The sequence below is a fragment of the Ranitomeya imitator genome, chromosome 1, assembly GCF_032444005.1.
Source record: "Ranitomeya imitator isolate aRanImi1 chromosome 1, aRanImi1.pri, whole genome shotgun sequence".
NCBI classification, from domain to species: Eukaryota; Metazoa; Chordata; class Amphibia; order Anura; family Dendrobatidae; genus Ranitomeya; species Ranitomeya imitator.
In genome coordinates this window covers 465,108,767-465,135,350 of record NC_091282.1, presented here as the reverse complement: position 1 = coordinate 465,135,350, position 26,584 = coordinate 465,108,767, and the positions used below count along the sequence as shown (strand labels likewise).

General features: G+C 37.2%; 1 protein-coding gene across 3 annotated transcripts in view; it reads left to right on the top strand.

Moving 5' to 3' along the window:
• NFIB (nuclear factor I B) overlaps positions 1-26,584 on the top strand; it is a 686,817-nt gene that overhangs the window by 207,588 nt on the left and 452,645 nt on the right. The window lies entirely within an intron of this gene.

Sequence of the window (26,584 nt, the reverse complement as noted above, 5' to 3'; positions counted from 1 at the left end):
ATTGTTATTCTTTCACCGTGAGTGTACAGTGTCATTCTTGAGCACTCAAGAGCACACACAGGGATAGATTTATCCAAACCAAATTTCCATAACACAAGTGACATCATATTGTAAACTAGACCCCCCCAAGGAACTCATCTAGATGTGTGGTGAGAACTTTGAACCCCCAAGTGCTTCACAGAAGTTTGTAGCGTAGAGCCATGAAAATAAAAAATCATATTTTTTCCACAAAAATTATATTTTTGCACCCAAATTTTTACTTTCCCAAGGGTAACAGGAGAAATTAACCCCCCAAAGTTGTTGTGCAATTTGACCTGAATACGTCGATACCCCATAAGTGGCAGAAAACCACTGTTTGAGCGCACGGCAGAGCTCGGAAGGGAAGGCGCGCCATTTGACTGTTTCAATGCAGAATTGGCTGTAAATGAGATCGGACGCCATGTCGCGTTTGGAGAGCCCCTGATGTGCCTAAACACTGGAAACTCCCCATAAGTGACACCATTTTGGAAACTAGACCCCTTAAGGAACTTATCTAGATGTGTGGTGAGCACTTTGAACCCCCAAGTGATTCACATAAGTTTATATCGTAGAGCCGTGAAAATAAAAAAAATCATATTTTTTCCACAAAAATGATCTTTCACCCCAAAATATTTATTTTCTCAATAGTAGCAGGAGAAATTAGACCACAAAAGTTGTTGTGCAATTTGTCCTGAATACGCCAATACCCCAAATGTGGAGGTAAACTACTGTTTGGGCGCATGGCAGAGCTCGGAATGGAACAAGCAATGATTGACTTTTTCAACGTAGAATTGGCTGGAATTGAGATCGGACGCCATGTCGCGTTTGGAGAGCCCCTGATGTGCCAAAACAGTAGAAACCCCCCTCAAGTGACCCCATTTTGGAAACTATATCACCCAAGGAACTTATCTAGATGTGTGGTGAGGACTTTGAACCCCCAATTGTTTCACTAAAGTTTATAATGTAGAGCCTTGAAAATAAAAAATATTTTTTTCCCAGAAAAATGATGTTTTAGTCCACAACTTTTTATTTTCCCAAAGGCAACAGGAGAAATTGGACCCCAAAACTTGTTGTGCAATGTGTCCTGAGTACACTGATAGCTCATATGTGGGGGAGAACCACTGTTTGGGCACATGGTAGAGCTCAGAAGGGAAGGAGAATCATTTTGGAATGCAGACTTTGATGGAATGGTCTGCTGGCATCATGCTGTGTTTGCAGAGCCCCTGATGTGCCTAAACAGTAGAAACCCCCCACAAGTGACCCCATTTTGGAACCTAGACCCCCCAAGGAACTTATCTAGATGAGTTGTGAGAACTTTGAATACCCAAGTGTTTCACTAAAGTTTTTAACGCAGAGCCTTGAAAATAAAAAATCTTTTTTTTTTTACAAAAATGATTTTTTAGCCCCCATTTTTTTATTTTCACAAGGGTCACAGGAGAAATTGGACTGCAAAAGTTGTTGTCCAATTGTGCATATGCCAATACCTCATATGTGGGGGTAAACCACTGTTTGGGAGCCCGGCAGAGTTCGGAAGGGAAGGAGCACAATTTGACTTTTTCAATGCAGAATTTGCTGGAATTGAGATCAGATGCAATTTCGTGTTTGGAGAGCCCCTGATGTGCCTAAACAGTGGAAACCCCCCAATTATAACTCCAACCCTAACCTCAACACACCCCTATCCCTAATCCCAACCTTACCCATAACCCTAACCACATCCCTAACTCTAACACACCCCTAACCCTTAATCCCAACCCTAAGCACAACCCTAACCTCAACAAACCCCAACACACCCATAACCCTAACCACAAACCTAACCCTGACACATCCCTAACCCTAATCCCAATCCTAACCCTAATCCCAACCATAAACGTAATCCAAACCCTAACCCCAACTCTAGCCCCCAACCCTAACTTTAGCCCCTACCAAAACCCTGAACCTAACTTTAGTCCCAACCCTAACCCTAACTTTAGCCCCATCCCTAACCCTATCCCTAACTTTATCCCCAACCCTAATCCTAACTTTAGCCCCAACCTTATCTCTAACTTTAGCCCCAACCCTAACCTTAACTTTAGCCCCAACCCTAACTTTTGCCCCAATCCTATCCCTAACTTTAGCCCAAAACCTAACCCTAACTTTAGCCCCAACCCTAACCCTAACTTTAGCCCAACTCTAACCCTAATGGAAAAATGGAAATAAATATATATTTTTAATTTTATTATTGTTCCCTAACTAAGGGGGTGATAAAGGGGGGGTTGACTTACTGTTTTTCTTTATTTTAATCATTGTGTTAGGGTCTAAATGGAACCAATAGGAAAAAATCTATTGTTGCCGGGTGCCGGCCGGCAGATATCGGCGGGCGCATGCCATTTTCTTACTAGAAGAAGACACCAGCAGCTGTGGGGGGAACCAGGAGGACTCAGGGACACTGTGAGGTACCGGGGGGATCGGTGGACCCTATTTCTCTCTCCTCTGATATGCGATCACATCAGAGGAGAGAGAAGTAAAATGGCAAATCAGATTTTTATTTTTGTGGTCGCCATTATACGATTAATAACGGCGATCGCAACCCCGGGGTCAGTAAAAACGTTAAATAAAGGTGCTGTGGTTTAAGTACACCACCACTTGGAGCTGTCTTAGCAGCTACTTAAAGGTCAACGACAATCTATATTATACCAATAGGAACCCTTTATGTACTAAAGATAACACAGATAAAATATAGCTTTTAATTAATATACCAATTAAAACCATGCCACAAATACAACCAGATAAATACATAAAACACACAACCGTGCACTCTGGGATAACCCTGCCAAACAATACCTCTTGGTACTGCCTACCTATCAGTGGAGGTTGGCACCCTAAACACAGATACGAGATTGGCGCCCCCACTCACCGTCGGCTGTCCCTATGTCTCCTAGTGTGGATCCTAATATAGGTGTCACATACAGACCAGCACTTACACTAGACAAGAAAAAGATAGGCAGACTAACTGGCTGATTGTATATATATATTTATGAATAATCATATATATAAACTAGGTTTGTGAAAGGGTGAGATACACGGACTAAAGACCAACAATGTGCATAACAAAAAAGTGCTCGTGTATTAAAAATAGGCCTCACTACCTCTGTACCCTACTGCTGTGCAGCCTGCCTAGCTGTGGAGGTTGGCACCCTACTGGTCAGCGGAATGGCGCCCCCACTCAGCGACGACTGGCCCTGGGAAGCCCTAATATTAAATCCCAGCCTGATAATGATCAGACACAGATGTGTAAATACACAAAAATGGCAAGGCACAAAAACGTATATAGCTGCAGGGAGGAAAAAAAAAACCCTTATCTTCAGCCGAAGATAGCCTAGTGCTTAGATATATGCATGGTAAACAGAGGGTGAGACCGATACTTATCAGTGTTGATATTTCATACGCCTCAAGTATTGCTTGGCAGGGTTATCCCAGAGTGCACGGTTGTGTGTTTTATGTGTTTATCTGGTTGTATTTGTGGCTTAAGTACCATTAACTACCACCGTGAAAAGGCGTATTGGTGGTCGTTAAGGGGTTAAACCTCCTAAAATGCTAACAAAATAAAAGAACATTTTAAAAATGGTACTGATGTAAAGCAGACATGAGGGAAATTTTATTTATTAATGTTTTGCTATGGGATGACTATCTGAATTAAATGGATAATCTTTCAAAGTTTGAAAATTGCAATTTTTTTACATTGCTGTCAAATTTCTGATTTTTTTTATAAATAAACACAAAACATATTGATCTAAATTTACCATTATGATAAAGTATAATGTGTCATGAAAAAACAATCTCCAAATCAATGGGATACGTTGAAACATTTCAGATATAGAATATATAGTTATATAGATATAGAAACACTATAGGAGAGAAAAGCGCCAATAGGGTCTTATCCGATGGTGATTTCAAATTAATATTTAGGTTGCACTCACCTGATATTCCACAATATTAGGGCATACGGGACTCATCAGAGTCAACAGCCGACGGAGATCCAACCAAGTAACCTATTTTATTTTATTTTCATGCACTATTGCTGTTTATTTGCTTACTGCAATGTATTTGCTTATTATGTTTCAGTCTTTGGTTTTCTCAGGTGCATACTCCAAGTAGCTATAGCACTTCACCAGTAGAGAAATATAAGGAGACATTTTGCATATAAATTATTTTTATTATAGTTAAAGAAGGTAGATATTTCATCACAAAAATGCAAATAAAAATAAATATGGCAAAATATATAAATCTCAAGAAAAAGCCCTATAAGTCTTACAACATGAAAACATATAGGACTACATAGTAGACAGTGATATGGTCCGGATTGTAAAATATTACTATATTTATGTAATGCCTTACTTTTCATCTTTAGTGAAAGTTTGGCTTTTTGACTATATTTTATTTTCATGCTTTGAGGGTCAATCTTCATCTTGTCGCATCACCTTTACGGCACAAGGAGTGCCATATGGAATATCTCCTTCAGGTGGAGAAAAAGTCTTCACAGGACAACCTATTTGAGGGTATTTTCAATGTCAAATTAAAATTCAGGAAGTGGCTTTCTCCCAGAGGTCATGTGTTGCCTCACTACAGCTTTGTCCGGCTAACGAAAATGGAACTGAGCTATCCAGACACAGCCAGTGCTAAAAGCACAGAAATGTGCTGGTAAATAATGAAGCTGCCCCAGTGCTCACAGGAGGGCTTCTTCACCAGATGATCATTGGAGGTTCCTGGGAGTTGCAGCTCCATCAATCTAATATTATTAATAATCTGAATATGTTCAAATGGGGCATGGATATCTTCCTTAAAAATAATAATTATTATCATTAAAAATAATAATATTACAGGTTATTGGTACCAGATTTCTATGATGGACATTTATCCAGGGAATTAGTATGATTGCCATAAGTGGAGTCTGGAGGGATTTTTCCCCCTAATATAGGACCCTTAACATCTGCCTCATAGGGCTTTCACTATAGATAAGTGAGTCTTTTGTTATTTGAATTCAGCAGGTTCAGTATTTTTTTCCCAAGAATTTGCTGATGCTCCAGTTGCCGTGAAAAGATGTGTATAACACTGTGAGGTCTCCTAGCACTGTATCTATCCCCCTTTTAATTTCTTTAACACAAACTCAGCTTTACTAATGTCAAAATTAAATGGATGGTAATCCTATAATAACCAACATCCCATTGAATTACAGTGCACTGAGAGACTAGTCACTTTTTTAAATTAATAAAATGATATAAAAATGATCCCTCTAAGCCATTTATGATCAGACCGACCGTTCTGTGAAGAACACTGATGTAAACTGGCGGTGTCAACATTGTGCTGTTACTGAGATGAGTGATGGGCCAAACATTCTATAATGCCCTACACTTCCTCCCTACTAATATTTTGCCAGAAGCAAAGAATGTCAATTGTCTTATGCATTTTGTAGTACTACTGCACGGGGCAGCTAGTGCCACTGATGCTCCAAGTTGTTCCCATAGCCTTAGCCATTGTGTGCGTTTTTCTTCATTTATACCACCTTGTCCCTTGCCATTACTACTTATTTTTTCCATACATTTTTTTACAGCACTGTAATTAACTTTTATATATAATTTTAACCCTGATAAATCAGCCCTTGCCAAAAAGAATGTAATAAGAAATGCTACGTAGGTAGGTAGGTACATGTATAGAAGGAAAATGTGACATAAGGTCACATTATAGGTGTGGTTATATAGTTTCCAAATAAGACTAGTAAAACTAGTTTTCAAAAATAGACATGAACACTTACATTTTTTTAATTGTCTAATTTCAACACCTTTCTCTTTCTAAAAATGACATAAAAAGAAATTCTAGATAAGTGCACATCGAAAATGCCACCTTGTGCAGTCTTGCTTCTCCTTTCTAATGCCTAAAGGTACCGTCACATTTAGCGACGCTGCAGCGATCTAGACAACGATCCCGATCGCTGCAGCATCGCTGTGTGGTCGCTGGAGAGCTGTCACACAGACAGCTCTCCAGCGACCAACTATGCGAAGTCCCCTGGTAACCAGGGTAAACATCGGGTTACTAAGCGCAGGGCTGCGGTTAGTAACCCGATGTTTACCCTGGTTACCAGTGTAAACGTGAAACAAAACAAACACTACATACTTACATTCCGGTGTCTGTCCCCCGGCGCTGTGCTTCTCTGCACTGACTGTGAGCGCCAGCCGGAAAGCACAGCGGTGACGTCACCGCTGTAATCTGCTTTCCGGCTGGCCGGCGCTCACAGTCAGTGCAGAGAAGCACAGCGCAGGGGGACAGACACCGGAATGTAAGTATGTAGTGGTTGTTTTTTTTTCACGTTTACGCTGATAACCAAGGTGAACATCGGGTTACTAAGCGCGGCCCTGTGCTTAGTAACCCGATGTTTACCCTGGTTACCAGTGAAGACATCGCTGAATCGGCGTCACACACGCCGATTCAGCGATGTCTGCGGGAGGTCCAGCGACGAAATAAAGTTCTGGACTTTCTGCTCCGACCAACGATGGCACAGCAGGATCCTGATCGCTGCTGCCTGTCAAACTCAACGATATCGCAAGGCCAGGACCCTGCAACGTCACAGATCGCTAGCGATATCGTTCAGTGTGACGGTACCTTTAAGAATGAAGAAAAAAATGTGTAACTGTAATTCAAATGCAGCAGAACAGATGCCAGCTACACCATTTCACTAATCAATCACTCTGGCACTATTTTGTGCGAAGATGCTCAGATAACGTCTTATCCGAGCATGCTCTGGTGTTTTCCGAGCATCTTGGGCGAGCTCAAATATTATGTTTGCGTCCCTGTGGCTGCGTAATTTGCGGTTGTTAGACAGCCTGAACACATATGGGGATTCCCAAACAAACAGGCAATCCCTGCATGTGTTCAAACTGTCTAACAGCCACAAATCATGCAGCCGCAGGGACTCGAAAATAATATACAAGTTCGCCCAAGATACTCGGAAAACACCCGAGCATGCTCGGATAAGACACTATTGCTCATCACTATCTGGCACTGGTGCTGGCATCTCTCCTATCTTTTTCTCCACTATCAAGTGAACCTGTGACAGACTACTAGACTCATCTTCACTTACTGTCTGGAGTATTTGTTCAGTGTTTTAAAGCTTTCTTTTTGTATCTGTTGATGAGATGTGAGCTTTGACATTCTCTCACTATCCTAAGTTACACTAAAATGGCTGCTGCATTCCCTGCTAAGGCTTTTATACATGCTGTGATAGTCTCTTGGATTGACAGCATTATACCATTTGATGTCATAGCTGCAAGACATTGTATGAAAGCTTGGGGAGTAACCATAACCTCTCTGTAACTGATGCAATCTTCTGCAATGTGTAAAAAAGCCCAGGGGCATATTTTTCATGAACTGCAAATTGCTAAACTCAAATTCGATTTGAATTTAATCAATTCATTGATCTCTAGGTTTTACCTTTCTGTGGATCAAAACATTTGGTTATAGGCTGAACTCGATAGACATGTCTTTTTTCAACTTTAACAACTATGAAACTATGACTATTGATGACCTTTCCTAAGGATAATGTTGTTCCTGTAGTCCTATCCTGCTACTGTCCACATCTGAATTTGATTGTGTCTAAAACTGAGAACACCTGAGATCTCTGAAGCATTAGATGCCAGCGGAACATAATTTGCTGTAATATGTTTTTTTGTGAAGCCTGAAATCTTGCACCAGCAACATAAAAGTAATACAAGGCTATTCCTGCCATCATACGGTAGTATCAGGACACATTGTACCCATCAGAATAGCTTAGGAGGCTCTGCAGTCTCTCGCTGCACACAGGCGTTTGCTAAGCCATCAGATGTCACTGTTGGTCTACGTATGTGCTCGGGAAGATTAGTCAGCAGATGTTTGTCATGCCAAGTAAAAACACATCATGCACACTGCCTGATATAAATCAATATTACTTTGTTCTTCATATGGCAGGAGGGCTTTAAAAGAATACGTAAGCCATCAGCATAGGTTTTAATAGACTTTATTAATAACTCTAGAGCCGCGGTTGCAATGACTAGTGGAAGAGTAATCATGTTAGCCAGCTGTCACGTATCTAGTAGGACTGTACATACTGAGGAGACTATGACACTAAAAATAAAAGAAGAATTTTTGGCCTGCAGTAAATTTTATATACTGTATATAAGTTTGGATAAATGTGCTTACTCTGTATTTCCAATATTTCCCCATACACGTATATACATACCGTAATTCCTTTACATTGGCTTTAGGCAATGTATATCAATTTTCAAGTACATTAATAAGATAAATGGATTATGACAAGCTTAGACATAGCTCGCATATATCCATATTCTATTATTATTACCATTAACCATTTTATTGTGGAGATCAGTGAAAACATATTAAAATGGATGAGGCATACATCTACTATCAACTATGATGTTTATTGTTTTAATGGAGAATAATGAATATTCAGATCATTAATTACCATAAAGTCAACTTTTGTGATCTTACAGGTAATAAATATTTACCAGAGGTGTTATATATCTTTCTTGTCATTTTTCAAGATAATACATCCATGTTTGAATTGTTCTTTTTTTCCCCTTATATCTGCTGAGTTTATATTTTAATACATTTATTAAAATGTAACTTAAAATAGCAAACAAAAGTTATCACCCAATTAGGTGTTGGGTCCATTATACAATATATTCATATTTTTATTTTATTTAACTCTTATTTTTATTAAGAATATTATAAGTAAATAATTGTCCAAATTCCTACCAGGAAAAAGTAATTTTTTTATTTGTATTGCCATCCGTATGCAAGTCATCTGGTTGCATCTGTTTTTACATGTGAGCAGTTATTAAAATGTACAAGACAAAATGTAGTTTCTTATGTTAAAGAATTGCAATGTAATACCGTTTATCTGTATGGGATATGATTTTTTTTTTGCACCCAAAAACGGAAATAGGCGATTCTCATTGAAAATATGGAGAAGACGAGTGGATACAATTACTTTTTTCATGAGCACATTTGGTCCAGGAAAAATAACTGAACAGTCCTATTAAAAAACGTTGGTCCGAGTGCAGTCAATCTTTTCCATGGATAGCATATGACTAAAAATACACGTCCTGTGAGCGTAGCCTGGGAAATAAAGATATTTGTCCAAATAACAAAGAACCATACATGTTACTAACCGTTACAACAGATCTGGGCATAGCATCTGCAGAAAAAGAGGTTTATAGGGCTATAAACTAAGCTTGAAAATGGACTGTATTATTGGAGTGATTAAAGGGGTTGTCCAAGACTCGGATAGGTCATCAATATGCTATATAAGCAGCTGATCAGCACAGATCCATACATTATTTAGTGGTGGCTGCTGAGCACTGCAATCTCCCACACATAATATGTATATATAGTATATGTATATATATATATATATATATATATATACTGTATATGTTGTGTTTGTATATTGTTTAGGTCAAAGAGGTGAGTGCCGTTATTTTTAGTGTTATCCTATATATTTGCCGGCTACACTGAAATCTCTCTGCCCAAAATGACCATGACTATTACAGCTTAAAACATGTAAAATATATACATGGCAGCTCGTTACAATGGTGGTTCATCCTTCTTCACTTCAGTGTCATTTAAAGTAGGAAAAGTCTTCCTCGTAGCCGTCACCTAAAATGTACCTTGTAATTTTATTTACTGCTGCTGCCAGAATGATTTTACTGCCAACAAACTTGGCAGATAGAGGCATAAAATTGGAAATTATTCAAAAATAGATTTTTTTTATTACAGGATGTTAAAAGATATATACACACATTAATATATAATTATTTCTGTGTCTACCTACCTATCTATCTTTAGATATATATATCTATATATATATACACATAAATATTTCTGTGTATAGCTAGTCATATGTATTTTTATTCTAAATGAATGGAGGGAAATATTAAATGGGAAATAATTTGGCAATCAAGAAGTATTATAGCAATATTCTGTTCCAGGCAACAAGAAAAATTCGTTTAAATGGATCATTTGGTGACAATATATGTAGTGATATATAGAGGTTATAGTGTCACGTAGGAAACTCCTGTAACCACCACTGATGTGTGGATTCAAAGTGTTAATTATCAGAGATCCATAATAATATTTTCTAATATATGTCTCAGTAAGTCCAATCAAGGGGTCTTGAAAGCAAATTGAGTTTTTTCACTACAAACACGTCAGCTAATATATTTCTGGTTGGACCGGTCGGGAAGCCTTGTGAACTTTCACATAAACACTTCAATGTTTCGGTCCTGGTAGCTGCTTCACCATCTGTGAAATGACTGCTCCATCCTCCACAGCTGAGGGTCTGTAGAGCAGCATCTGCAGCCTATTCACACAGTGCAGTCATTCTTGTACAGAAGCATGTTGACTAAGGCCATTTTCACACGGGCAATTTGTTGCTGTGGTGAGCAATTAATGCGCTATGGAATCAACATGAGAAGAACACAAAGCTTTGTTTCTATATGCCACCAAGCTCCGTAGTCTGGTTTCGCTCACGGCTGCATATTACCTACAGCCTCATGCTCACCAATTATCACGAAATAAGAAAAATAAAACTGCATGTTTCGGGAGAGGATTCGTCTCCAAGCACCTAAAAGAGCATTATTGAAAACTTACTAAGACGCTAAACCTCCGAAGATATCATTGAACAGCTCCATGCTGGAAAAATGACCAACTGCGTTCCTAGATGAAAAGGACCATGGCCCATAAAGGACAATGACTTCATCCGAGCTCTGATCCAAACAATAATTGACAATGTGTGCAAATGTTTTAAAAGTGTTAAAGAACATGTATTTTTAAACTGGGTTACTAATATTAGGAAATGTGGCATCTAAAAACTCAGACAGCACTACTTACTGCCCATTTGTGCTTACACGGGAGTCCTACTACCCTACACACTAGCAAAGTAGAAATGGCGATACAGAGAGGACAACACTAATTAATACGATCACCACGCAATGGATTACCTGTGCTTTAATGCAGTTTTTTAGTTGTAAGTAATAATGCTATTGTAAAGGGATAACAAAAGATGCATGCGTAAAATATAGGAAGACTACATCGTTTTGGATTAACCCCTTAGTCAAGAAAACAGTTTTGGGCTTAAGGAAATAACCAAATTTCTTTGTATTTGTCCTCCCACATTCTGACAGCCTAGCCTGAACTTTTATTATTTTTACCACTCACTTCCTTTATAAACCCTGGTCCCTTGTATAGATACGTTGTAGATGTGTGATTTTCTTGTCATTATCCGGCTCATATACACATGAATTAATTCCCTTTTTACTGAATTGTACACAACAAAAAGAGTGTTTATTGTCTTCTCAACAGTAAAACTTGTTTAGAATGGTTAAGTTCCATACAGTAAATGTACACATTAACACAGTACTTCTATTTAATAACATATTTGCACGGATTAAAGATGGTAAAATTGCATCTTCTATTTTCTGATTCAGTCCTAATTTCACCAATTACACAAGCTTCACACACATTGCATTTACTAACTTACATGCATAGATATAGCTAAAGGATAGTTAGACAGATAGATGATCGATAGATAGATAATAGATAAATACATAGATAGATATGTGATACATAGATAGATAATAGATAAATAGATAGATAGATATTTAATATATGGATGTGGCTGCATCCTGACTGATCTTTGCACTCCTCCCATTGATCTTGCAGGTGGTGGTAATCAACTCTACCTGCCCATAAATTGTAGGTTTAGCCCAGAGTGGCATGTTTATTGTAGGCTGGTGGCCCAAGAGTGGCATGTACAGTAGAGTAGGACTCATCAGAGGGAGATCACCTTGCCGTAGTTGATGGGCACACATGAATTGGCCAATTTATGCACTAAGAATCTTCATTTCATCTATAACTGTAAGTTTGAAAAAAAAAATTTTTTAATTTTTTGAGAAAAAATATTTTTGAGAAGTATAATTCATATTAAATATTTGTCTGTGTTTTCACATGGCCTAGATTCATGTACAAGTGCTGCTGTGTTCTTTTTTATCTAGATAGATAGATAGATAGATAGGTAGATGTTAGATACATAGATAAAGTCTAGAAAGAAAAATAGATATGGGACAGATAGTTAGATAGATAGATAGATAGATAGATAGATAGATAGATAGATAGATAGATAGATAATAGCTAGATATACAATGGATAAATAGATATGTGATACATAGGTAGATATATAATAGATATATAATACATAGATACATTGATAGACAGATAATACATAGATAGATATATCAGATAAATAGATATATAATAGATAGATATATAATAGATAGATAATAGATATATATGCAGTATAATCGATAGATTGATACATAGATACATACATAGATAGATAAATATAAGAAATAGATAGATAATAGATAAATATATAATAGATAGATGATAGATAATGATAGATAGATGATAGATAGATAGATAGATAGATAGATAGATAGATAGATAGATAGATAGATAATAGATAGATAGGCAATGTCACCACATATACATGCTAATGAGCTCTTTTCTATGAAAACTGACAGTTTCTGCATTTTTCCATGGATTGTGATCATTTAGTAGCAATAGTAAATCATCATATTAAACCCACAGGACTGTCAGTAAATATGAAATAAATAAAGACTGATTGCACAAAACAATGGAATACAGGCTCCTATGAATAGCGTTCATTAGATAACATTTTCCACATATTTCATTGCATAGATCACGTAGTTTAGATTTACGCACATTCAATAGCAGATATTGAGGTAAGAGGTGATCATGTAATCTACCAGGGATCCCAAGGAGAAGGGTATTCTTTGTCACTAAGTTGCCACCTTGTAATGGGTCTGTCACTGTGTCTCTATGTTCTGTATGTATAAATATATAAAACATATAAAATGTTAGATTATAGTACATTAATCGGTGTAAATACAGGTGCAATCTGTGTAATTTTAGAATCCACAAATAAATAGACTTTGATGACAAGCAATAAGAATGGAAATACATCTAACATTTCATACTTCACATTTTGTGCTTAGAACCTCGCTTTTTCATTAGACTCTTTGTTACCTCTGGTCAAGACATTCTTCATTTTTTTATATGGGCCAAATAAAAGAATAGAAAACCTTTACATTCTTAAAAGAATTTCAGTTCCAAAAGTGGAATAATAAAATGGATATAGAGTCTTGGCACGCGTATGATAACTTTAACTGTAGCGTTTAGTCGAAAGAAATGTCTCAGCATAAAACTTCACTTTAGTATTTGGAACGCGAGTAAATTTTAATCAACCGTCTATCCAACTCATCTCTTTTTATTATGGAAATAAAAGAAAACTGTCTTCAAACTGCAGGCAGCAATCGGCGGGCTCACAATCATCAACCCTTCTCTTCGGAATTATTGGGCAGCCAAATTAACAACAGGCAGCTGAAAAATAACTACAAAAAACATAGTCTTTGTTTTGCAAAATACAAGTATCTTTCCATATTCAATTATCAAAAGAATCCCCCTTAGAGTTCTCGGACCTGGAATGCAAGAAACGCAGTCATCATAAGGAACACAGCTTAGTGTCAAAAACGTGACGTCTTCATTACCTTTATGGCTGACAGTCCTGCTTAAAACTAGACTTAAGTATCATAAAAAACAAGAAAAGGGAAATACCATGACTCAGTAATTGTAATGCACGCGCAGCCAGAAATCTCACTGAATCCCATTTATTTCTGTTTACTGTATGGACATGATGACATTCATATGTAAGACAATAATTCTAATTCTTTCTTAGATCTGGCAAATCTATAGGTTATTTATATGGATACTTTATCTAACAAAACTCTAATGACATGTCCACAATAGTATTGCTCTTGTACAACCATCGAAAACCATTATATAAAAAACGCTAATGTGGAAGTGACTATATGAACATTGTAGCTAGGTACATGTACAGGTCCGTCGAATTAAGAAGAGATCTAGGATTGATTAGCTCTGTTCTATATATGCTGATTTATTATAGGAAATTATATCAGCTACAATATTATTTAGAAATATTTGTTCTGCAGATTTAATGTGTAGATTAAAAAATGAAAGAAAGGTTATTCTAAAATATTATTTTATTCTATTCTAAAAGTCTAAGCATGTAATATAATAAACACGCAGAAACAGGAATTGTGAATCGAATAACATTAAATGCAGCTCTAGAATTAGGAACATTTTACAAGTAATTATTTATCTACGGTAATTGAAAATGTACTTATCAATGTCAGGATCCTATAGTCCAAGCTTTGAGAAAATATAATGTGTAAAAGGAAATGGTATATTATATTTAGTTTAATCTAATTGTGATGAGGATTATTTTTTGTTAATCTAGTGAGAATACTGAATCCCTGAATAATGTGTTTGCCGGTTTTGGAAAAACAGTTGCCCTTTGTCTGTTATCTAAAGGACACAATATGGTTTAGTAATTTGTTACCTAAGATTTCACCCAAATATATATAATTATCGTTTATAAGTTCATAGACCTGACTACTGTAGCTTTAAAAAAATAAAACTCTACAAATTAAGAAAGAGAAATACGAGCTCTATTTTTCTGATAAATAATTCTAAATCCCCTCTTTTTAGACATATAGTATTTGGTAAACTCCAGGATGCCAGCCATCACCACAATAGAGAACATAAAGGGGTTGTCCACTACTAAGCATCACTGTCTCTACCTTTGGATGTTTTAGACATGGAGAGGTAGTCAGAGATCAGCTGCAGCCCTGACTTCCTCTTCATGTTCAAAATGTGAAGGTGGGCACAGTGATGCCAGCACTTATTGGGCGCCGGGCATCACGTCTCATAACAACTGCACGAGAGACCCGGTTACGCGAGTGATGACACCGTTGGAACGGCGCCAGCACGTAAGGTGAGTATAAGCCTTTTTATTTTAAACATTTAGATCAAGAAGGGGTTGTCCTAGTAGTGGACAACTCTTTTAAGAGTAGAGATCATCAAACCTTTTGAAATTTGAATTTGCCAGCTTTAGTGAATTTTCTCTGAAAATTGCAGTTAGTCCAATTGTCTTGAAAAGATGTGTCTTATTTTATGTGCTAAATGGAAAGCCAGTCTCAGTAATTTGTAGGAGAGAAAGAGATTTTGCCTGCAAGTGATGCATCTAAATTTTAGGTGCATGCACAGCAAACAATCCTAACTGTCGCCGCCAAAACCAGAAGAGACACAAGGTATAATAGTCTCTCCAGGTTTTATGGTTTCACAGTTTTTAAGGTTGAAGGTCAGCAGACATAAGGTTGAAGGTAGGTTGGTGGAGATATACCATGTCATGTGGTAGCTATAAGGCAAGTTGGGGAAGCTCGACCAGTCTATGACTTGTGCAGTCTTCTTTAAAGTGTAAAATAGTGACGGATGTTTTTTGGCGATTCACGCAAATCAAAATACTTATGGTACAAATTCAGTGGGATCTGCGAATTTCAGGATATTCAATCCAAATTCAATTTGCATTGAATCGATTTGATCATCTCTACTCAGAGCCTAATATTTACCATTATACATACAACTCTACTATAAATATACAGTAAGCATCTAAGCTCTTCCTAACGGTAGTTGCAGGTAGTCAAGTGTTTATGTCTATGCAATGGATTTAGAGCCCAGGTACACAAAGCTTTCATCCATCCCGATGGAAAGCTAATTTGCATATGTTTTTTCAGGCTTATATTTTTCCGTACGCCAGCTGACTGTCTTGGCAGGGAAAATTAGGATCTCCCTAGAAACCCATTAAAGGCCTCTCATCCAGGGAACGAGCACAGTTCCCCAGAGCCTGGAAGAGGTCATTTACATAAAGTGATAAAAGATGATTTATTGACAACAAGTCATCTGGTATGAGACATACAGGTAGGACTTTTTTCAGTGGCCTATGACCTGTATGCCCATATTAATAGCTTAGATAGGTCAAATGTGGTAACAGATTCCCTTTAAGGGTTTTTTTTTTAAATCTAAATAGGTCCATAATACGGTGATCTCTTTTTTAATATACAGAGATACATGGAAGTACAAAATTTGCTACAGCCATAGACAAAAGTAAGGTCCATAGTCCACAAGGGGAGCTCCCAATACAATGGGGATAATAGAGAAAAAATGGATCCTGTATGCAAAGATAAAGAACACACAAAAAAGTATGAAAACTTAATTAATATAAAATGTGTGAATGTTATTAAACATATTAAAAAATGAATGATGATATAACATGATTGTAAACATCAATAAATGGTTTCAGGGAAATGGCGAAGGCACAAGATGTATGACGACACAAACAGGTGATTACCACTCAATGATACACAGGAGACTGCATATGTATACTTGTATGCCACACAAGTTCAATATAAATCACAGTGGAAAGCAATCAATAGTCCTAAGGAAAGGTACTATAGAAAATACTGTTCTATTACCCCATATGGAATAGATAACATTCAAATATACTGTAGGATGCACTCAGGTAACAATGAGAAATCGCATGTAAAAAGTTTGTTATGCATGAACACATAGGCCCCCCGAGGAAGCCGATGTGAAACGCGCGCTGGGGCTTGTCTGATGCACACAGGTCATTCTGCACTCTATGGGTGAACACTCACATTTTTTATTTATGCTATTACTTGTCCTGTAGCTATTTCTGTCCAAGGAGCAGTGTGGTGTTTTTGGCAATGCATACATCTACTGTCACCCCAGCATGTTAGCTATTTGGCGTCCATTTTTGCATATAAACAAACTTTTTACATGGGATTTCTCATTTTTACCTGACTGCATCCTATATTTCAACACCATCTATTCCACATGGGTAATCTCACAGTACTTTCTATAGTACCTTTCCTTAAGACTAGTGATTGTACAATTATACAAATGCAGTCTCTTGTGTACCATTGAGTGTTAATTGCCTCTTTGTGTCGTCACACACCTTGTGCCTTCGCCATTTCCCTGAAACCATTTATTGATTTTTGCAATCATGCTATACTGTCATGCATGTTTTAATATTTTTAATAAAATGTATATATTTTATATCAATAAAGTTTTTATATCAATAAAGTTTGTATAGTCTTTTCGGGGAACACAGGCTCCATTTTTTCTCTATTATTGTCCCCATACATGAAAGTTTAGTGAATGGTCATTGAAGATAGTAGAGAAGAATGAGAATGTGGATGCACTCACACTGTGTGTGTTTACTCGCTAAGTTCCTGCAGTCTCAGTGCAGAACGGAATAATGGAATACTGCCCGGGGGTGAAGAGGTTAATTCAGGCAGCCATTGCTCTGAGATAGCAGTGCTGTCAATCAACATAACAGGAGATGTGCAGCATGGTGACTGAGGGTGTGGAACAGTGCACTGAACCCTTGGCACTGACAAGGGTGCATTGATACACCCCTATTTTGCATAAGAAATAAAACACTTTTATGAAAAACTTCACTACAGGGATGATTTTTATAGGTACTAAATCACCTAAAAGACTATATAAGTATTGCAAATCCAGTTTTGGGGTTGGGAGACTCCATTTAAGAGTGATATCTGATTTTTAGCTTAAACTTCATTATAAAAAGTATCCTTTAAGTTCCAAAGCTCCATCTTGTAGAGGTTGCAGGCAATGAAAACTTTGTGATGTCTAAAAATATTAACAATTTAATCACCATAGAATATTGTATACAAAAATGCATTGGTAAAATACTAAGGTGGAACAATATGAGGTCACCAACATCATAGTTTAACCCGAATAGGGTATATTCAATCCAGAGAAAAATGGGACCAGAAGAAGGACCATAGCGGACCACTGCACTCAAATAGACATAAACCAACAGAGAAAAAGAAGAAGCAGCATATAGTCCGGGTATAAGTGTAGAAAAAGCTTTCTTAATAATAATACCAGGTTAAAAAACGACAGGGGGACAGGGGTGAGGTGCCAGTCTACGCAGTGATTGTCTTCCACACTGACCGGTATGTATATCAGCGATACCTATTGTGTATGTGTTTTTATATATACTTATTTGGACCTGTGTGTCCAATCTATGTAGTTAAACTTTATTCGCCTGCACAATCTTCTGATTGTTCTGTGACATCTGTCTCGGTTTCAATGTGGATGTATTTGTATTGTAGGCACCTGTCCCCTGTTCGTGTAGGTGCGTGCTGAGTATAGCACGGGGATTATTTCCCCCTGTCGTTTTTTAACCTGGTATTATTATTAAAAATTCATTGGTGCCAAAAAGGATACGATTCACTTTCAGCCATTTTAAGGATCTGCTACCATTGGGCTCAACGGTAGTAGGAACATAGGTTCAACTCCAGAGTAGTATCTGTATGACTTGTAGGCTGTTCACATGTTCTTATACTCTCTTGCTTTGTCCATATGTGGTCTCCATAAATGAGCTTTTATTGTGGACCCTAGAGATAATAGTGAACCTACGCACCCAGCTGCTGAGCATAACCTCTCAAAGACTGCAAAAGCTGAGTAGCTTTGACATTTCAAAGCTGATAACATGGGATTATATGTGGAAAACTGCCAGCAGATATTAGGTTTTTGTTAGGGAAACTGACAATTACTAGATCTTGCACAACTAAGGTCTATTGGGCCTTGCAGACATTTGCCAACGCTATCTGACAGAATGGATAGCGCTTAATGCAGATCCAGTGGTATCTGGCAGCTGGTCACCTCCTTTACCCCACTGAGATCATATTCACATACGGCTACTGGCGACTGGGGCCAAAAGCTGTAGGACAAACAATCAAAAGACCAACAGCTATCTAATGTGTGTTCCCATGTAAAAGCCTCAAATCTGCCATCTACCCTCCTGTGTCTTCACTTTTTTTTGCCTTTAAAAAATGTAATATTTACATTAGTAGGAAATTCTTAATAGTCAAGTTCTAGAAATGAACTGAGAAGACTAAAATGTAGGATTCCTCTATCTGTACGCAATATTCAACAACATTCAGACTCGTCCTTCTCTGGTCAGCTAATAAAATCTAGTACTTTTACTGTCTATTAATATGTTTCTTGTAATAGCACCCACATATTCCACACTGTTGTACACAGATTAGTCAATGGCTCTTTATATAATTTTTAAGTATAAACTGCATTGTATATGCGTTAAATGACTGCACCGTCGGGTTTTTTGGGTTAGACACTTTTGACCAATTTAATTCAGAAATTTATTGCACACGGCCATCTGGAATTATTTCTAGCCAAGACGTAACCCAATTAGAATTCACTCTTTGCATAAACAAAAGGTCATATTCAACTATATCATTTTTAATAATATGAACACAAAAGGGGCACACATTAATAAAATTCTATATAACATAAAAAAAAGCTTAGTTTTTTTAGCTGATTGACTTCGTTAAAATAGTACCCAAAGATTGAATTTTAACAATTTTCTTGAAATGATACTATTCCATGAGGTTGTACATAAACTGCCCTCTTTTCAACTCACATTCAATTACTACACAAATGTCATGAGTAATGGATTTTCAATATTCACACTGACTAAAGAAAAATAAATTATAAAAAAAGTAATAAAATAATAATTGTCATGGAAACTACGTGTTAACACGATATCAATATAATTGCTTGACAAAAAAATATGGAAATAATCAATATATTAGCATCTCACATTTATTTTAAGTCCAGTCTCCAATTTCTCAGATAGAATCAAGAATTGTTTCAAGTGCCTCCTTTCTTGCGCTAAATCCCCAATGAATAACGCCATTATACGGTTGGAGATGATATATATGTGTCACTGCTGTGTGTGGCTGTAGTGCGCCTGATAAGATTTCGCTGATATACATAAGTGCACAACCGGGGATAGCACAGATTAATACTAGTTAATCCACGAGGCCACCTCAAACGCCGGTTTTGAATTGAGAAAACAGCATCTGATGAGCTTTCTGCTCTTTTTCCCGTACAGAAAACCAGTGCGTGAACGCCTAGTACTCAAGGCTGATAGATAAAGCAGAAGTGAAATAGTAGGGTTGGGATATATCAGCGGCGGTGTAGCTATTGTCCAAGAATTAGCTTTGGATCATTTACTAAGAAAGTATCCATTGTTTCTAGGCCACTGGAAAAAAATAGTAATTTTAACGAACATTTGGGAAATTGGAGGCACTCTGCCATGTTATTAGTATGCAGTATTTCTTGCGCGATGAGAGCATTAGGGTGGAAGCTGTCGCTCACGGCTGTTCAGTAACTTGGTCGGCACACATGGATTTTGCCTTCTTAACATAAATCCCATACATGTTGTTTTATGTTCGTACAAGCAACTCACAGGTAAATACTATGAATATAATTAAGAAACGTTGTACTAAAACACATAGGTATCATCTCTAACCATAATCATGGCATTATTAATTGGGGATTTAGCGCAAGAAAGAAGCGTATTATAGGCACTTGAAACAAATCTCGATAATATCTTGATTTTCTATCTGAAACATTGCGATATTGGAAACTGGACTTAAGAAAATGGAAATAATTAATATACTAGCCTGACACATTTATTTTATCATTTATATTGATATCATGTTAACACAGTTTCCATGACGATTAATATTTTATTACAACTTTTTCTTATTTATTTTTTTCTTATTTATTTTTTTCTGTGGTTAGTGTGAATATTGAAACGCCATCACTCTTAAAATTTGTGTAGTAATTGAATGTGAGTTCAAAAGGGGTCAGGATTTAATTAATATACTAGAATGACACATTAAATTTATTTCCATTATTTTTTGTCAATCAATTCTATACATTGATTTCACGTTAATGCATAGGTTTTTTTTATTATTATTTTATAAGGTTTTTTCATTATTTTTTCAATAGTAAAAAAGCTGAGGCTAATTCTAAAAACCATATACCATAAGACAATATACATAAAGAAATATTAAGAGAAATACCTCTCCTCTCATACAACCACCAACTATGAGCAAGCTCTTCATCAGGAGTGTCCTCTCATCATCATCCAAGACTCGTAACAGTAAAAAATGCAGGACAACACACAACAGGACCATCAAATCACTGATATTTTCTCATGGACATCTTCCTATATGGTGTATATGATTCCATGTTTAAGGTACACCAGTAAAGGATTCTATATTGGGGAGATGAAGTTGGCACTAGAACCCAGAACATATCTGTACTGCGTACTAAAAAAGATTCTGGATACGCCTGTGGCTTTAACTCTTATTTGGACTAGGACACAGAGTAAATGTTTTAAAAATGTAATGAGGTTTTCAGAGATTTTATAAAATATGCCGTAGATAGTAAATGTCATAATATTTTGAAAAATAGAAAACTTACCAGTTGACTTCCCCGGTGATCCTGCACCAAGGCTCTAGTGGTCCCATTAGTTTAGCAGTTATGACATTGCGTCCATCATTCACATGACCGCTAATCACTAGCTGTGAATTTTGCATGTACAAAATGTGCCACTTTCCAGTTATTAACACATGGCCTCAATTAAAGTTTATGAAAATGAACAATTTCAACCAAAATGATCATTCCTGAGAACAAATTATTTTTTTTATGTGACCAGTCATCTGCCGGTAGTATTTCATTTTTTTAAGGCAAAATTCAGATCAAAGATCTCTCGTTCAAAGAAAGGTTGTTCGACCATTAATAATCTTTTATTGAAAGTATATTTGTTCGTTTGTGCCACTGATTATGAATGGCCAAGGTGAATGACTATAATGGGTAATATCTTCTAAAATGTATACCCCAGTCCAGAGCCTCTCATCTAGCCAAATTGGTTCTCATGCTTTGCACTGACGAGGGTCAACAGCCCGAAACACCGTGTCTGCGAATTGAGATACTAATTTGGCTTTTATCCTAAGTCATATTGCACGACTCGTTTAAAGGGTTGATTATGACTTGTAGGATCGCTACTTCCAACAGGTGGCGCTATAGAGTTTAAGTCCTCTTTTTCTCAGAAGAGGCAATTTGCATATTATATTTCCAAGAGGAACATTGCACGGCGAATAAGCCTCCTTACCTTGGGAACCCAGAGCTGGTATGTCAATCTCCATAAGGAGAAATGATACCCCTTAGACCCCAGTCCAGAACCTCTCACCTAGCCAAATTGGTTCTCATGCTTCGCACTGACGAGGGCCAACAGCCCGAAACACCGTGTCTGCGAATTGAGATACTGATTTGGCTTTTATCCTAAGTCATATTGCACGACTCGTTTAAAGGGTTGATTGTGACTTGTAGGATCGATACTTCCAACAGGTGGCGCTATAGAGTTTAAGTCCTCTTTTTCTCAGAAGAGGCAATTTGCATATGGCTATGTCGGCATTCCAATAGTTCGTTAAATGATCATTCAACCAACAAAATACCCCGAATGCATTAGATCAGAGTATTTACACATTACCTTTATTACATTTGTAACAAATGTCTCAGTTTTATTGCTTTGGCTTATCTAAACGGTGTATGTCTTGGTGTAAAATACCTAAAATAATCTTATTCTCTCATTTACGCATTTGTAAATTCGCCTGATGAAGGTGTCTCTGCGTTCCCAAAGCTGGCAAATATTTTTTTTCTTAGTACTTTCACCTTTTTTTGCCCAAAAGTATTTCACAAAACTATATTAATTAGTTGAAGCATTTTTAAAATGTTCCTACACATGCTATATATTGTATCTATTACAGGATATCTGGCCGTGAAGTTACTTATGTAACCTAACTATGGTTGTAATATTTCTAATGATAATCTAAGATGTAAATAACGTCTATTTTGGTAGATGTAAAGCAGCTACATTACCGATTGGCATATTTTATTTTTAAACAATTTAATGCAATCATTTATTTCAATTTTAAAAAATTGGAGAAAACCATTAAAATATATTATACAAATTTATTGTCAGTAAGAACTAATGGTGGTAACAAAATATGGTAATCTACTTAAACTAATGCTACAACCTATTTCTAAAATTAATTAATTAATTAAACAGTCACTATCTTTTAAAGAAATGTAAATATTTTTAACATTGATAAAAAAACCTAATTGGGCCAGGTTTCATACATCCACCTGATCCATCTCAGTTTTTTTTTCCCTCAACTGATGATAATTCATGTCCAAATGGCATGAGTTGTAGTAAGGGTTTTTCACCATTTTGTACTACAAAACTGATAAACTGGATCGCAAAATGAAACATGGCGCATTTACTGATCCGCCTCCTTGAAGGGTCCAGAATAACAATGGATGCAGCAGATGAATGTGAATGGTCTCATAGTAAAGTATGGGGTCCATTCAGTTTCATTGCCATCCCTGAGGGGTAAACAAGCCAGATGGCTGGATAGTTAGGAAAAAAAATAAAAAAGCCTCTCTTTCTATACTTGTTAGACTTCATCTACCCTCTGTCTCAAACGTTAATCATCAAGTCTCAATTTACGGGTAAGATCCGTATTCAGAGAGGCAGAGATTTCAAGGATTTAATTGCCCTTTAAGTCAGAGTACAGATCAAGCTACAGCTGCTGTCTATAGTAGTCTATGGAGGATAAGAAAAGCTGCTGAGAGAGAGAAAGCACTGAAGTTTAAGTTAATTCTAGAAAGGGCTCTTCTGTCTACTCTCAGCGCTAGATGCACAGCAACACTGCTCATTACTGCTGTGTACTATCCTCTATGTTCCAACTGTTTCTGCATGTGTTTGCTAGGGGAGCAGGTTATCCGCTATATGTGCTGTGTATGGGAGACATCAAAGTATCTAGTTCACAACCTATTCTGGAGCTGGGATAATGAACAGCTGACAATAACATATGGAGCCCATAAAAAGAGGAAAATAGCTTAAATAACAAGTCATATAATGGTCATAATTAAAATAATGTTGCTCCTCATGCACGCATGCATGGTGGTTGATTCTGAAAATAAACGTTAAAGACAGGTTCGCTTTAACTATAAATATTAAGCATAATTGAACTACAAAAACTGTTCTCGTGTCATGATATGTTGGGAACAAAACTAAAGGCAAATTAACATGTAATGTTTCTGGACTATATTTTTACCACAAAATGTAGATTTGTTTTTTGTTTTGTGTATACATTTACGTTTGGATTAAAAAATATCCAAGGCACCAGGTATCTTCCTAAATAAATTTATTTATTAATTACGGCATACAAAAAAAATCTGCAATGGGCTACAAACAGCCTTTGTCAATCCATATCAAACCAAGGGTAACACATTTTGATATGGCTTGGCAAAGGTCGTTTGTGGTCAAAACATCTCAGATTTTTATTTACTGAAGAAGAAACCTGGTGCCTTTGATATTTTTGCTTGGTGTATTTGGCAATGTAGTGGAGAGTTGAACCAAGAGAGCACAGATCTGAAGAAGTGGTGAGCAACAGCCCATGATATAAACTACGTTTACTCTTTAAATATGGGGTGAATAGCCCATAGTAGCAGACTACACAGTTACTATGGGGTCTGTGACCCCATACTTACCAATTATCACAATTTCTATAGAATGGCATAACAGGGAGATGTTGACTCGCTCTAGCTTGAGCGTCTGAGTCTCAGCACAGCAGGTGAGATTATGTCACTATATCCTGCCTGCTGTGCAGATCCTCAAACCACACACTGCACAGAGTGGGGCAATGCATCAAGGGAATGGGGTGAGGATAGTAGTTTTACTTATTTAATGTCAGTGCTTGTGAAAGGTGGCTGTTGGGACCCTGATACCATGGGTGGAAAACCAAGTGGGTGATACAAATAAAATAGCTGCTATCTCCTACCCAACTCCTTCATGAACATGATTGATACTGAATAGTTATCGTGACAGGCTATCACAGATGCTAGTGCTAGTTTTGTACCCACTTAAGATAACCTAATGCTATTTTTACCCAAGCATAGTCTCATCATTATTCATATATAACTGAGAGCTATCAGTAAAGTTCTGGATGGCTAATGCATAGTTCTGATGCGGAAGTGGTTAAAAAAATTCTGTACGTTTTTGATATTAATGTTTATGTACAGTACAGACCAAAAGTTTGGACACACCTTCTCATTTAAAGATTTTTCTGTATTTTCATGACTGTGAAACTGTACATTCACACTGAAGGCATCAAAACTATGAATTAACACATGTGGAATTATATACTTAACAAAAATGTGTGAAACAACTGAAATTATGCTTATATTCTAGGTTCTTCAAAGTAGCCACCTTTTGCTTTGATGACTACTTTGCACACTCTTGGCATTCTCTTGATGAGCTTCAAGAGGTAGTCACCGGGAATGGTCTTCCAACAATCTTGAAGGAGTTCCCAGAGATGCTTAGCACTTGTTGGCCCTTTTGCCTTCACTCTGCGGTCCAGTTCACCCCAAACCATCTCGATTGGGTTCAGATCTGGTGACTGTGGAGGCCAGCTCATCTGGCGTAGCCCCCCATCACTCTCCTTCTTGGTCAAATAGCCCTTACACAGCCTGGAGGTGTGTTTGGGGTCATTGTCCTGTTGAAAAATAAATGAGGGTCAAACTAAACGCAAACCGGATGGAATAGCATGCCGCTGCAAGATGCTGTGGTAGCCATGCTGGTTCAGTATGCCTTAAATAAATCCCCAACAATGTCACCAACAATGCACCCCCACACCTTTACTTTCATGCAGTCTGTTCTTTATGGTAGTTTTGGATATTGTTACGCCTACCTCCCGGAGAGTGTTGTTCACTTAGTTGGCTGTTGTGAAGGGGTTTCTCTTCACCATGGGGATTATTCTGCGATCATCCGCCACTGTTGTCTTCCGTGGGCGCCCAGGTCTTTTTGCATTGATGAGTTCACCAGTGCTTTCTTTCTTTCTCAGGATGTACCAAACTGTAGATTTTGCCACTCCTAATATTGTAGCAATTTCTCGGATGTTTTTTTTTTTGTTTTCGCAGCTTAAGGATGGCTTGTTTCACCTGCATGGAGAGCTCCTTTGACCGCATGTTTACTTCACAGCAAAACCTTCCAAATGCAAGCACCACACCTCAAATCAACTCCAGGCCTTTTATCTGGTTAATTGAGGATGACATAACAAAGGGATTGCCCACACCTGTCCATGAAATAGCCTTGGAGTCAATTGTCCAATTACTTTTGGTCCCTTTAAAAGCAGGGTGGCACATGTTAAGGAGCTGAAACTCTTAAACCCTTCATCCAATTTTAATGTGGATACCCTCAAATGAAATCTGAAAGTCTGAACTTCAACTGCATCTGAATTGTTTTGTTTAAAATTCATTGCAGTAATGTCTATAATAACCAAAATTAGAAAAATACTGTCTCTGTCCAAATATATATGGACTTAACTGTATCTCCACTGACTACTATTAGATTTGTTAAGGTTTTTATCTTTTTTTGTGATTAATAAAGTACTATTGTTTTTATTGGCATAAATTTTCCAGTTGTTCTTCTTTTTGATATATTATGCACTTATGGAAGTGCCTTGTCATTTAGGCCTTATATTGGGGTATTTATTTAGGGAAGAAGCAGGCAGCTGAGATTCTATCTGTAATGGAGTGGCCAGCGCAG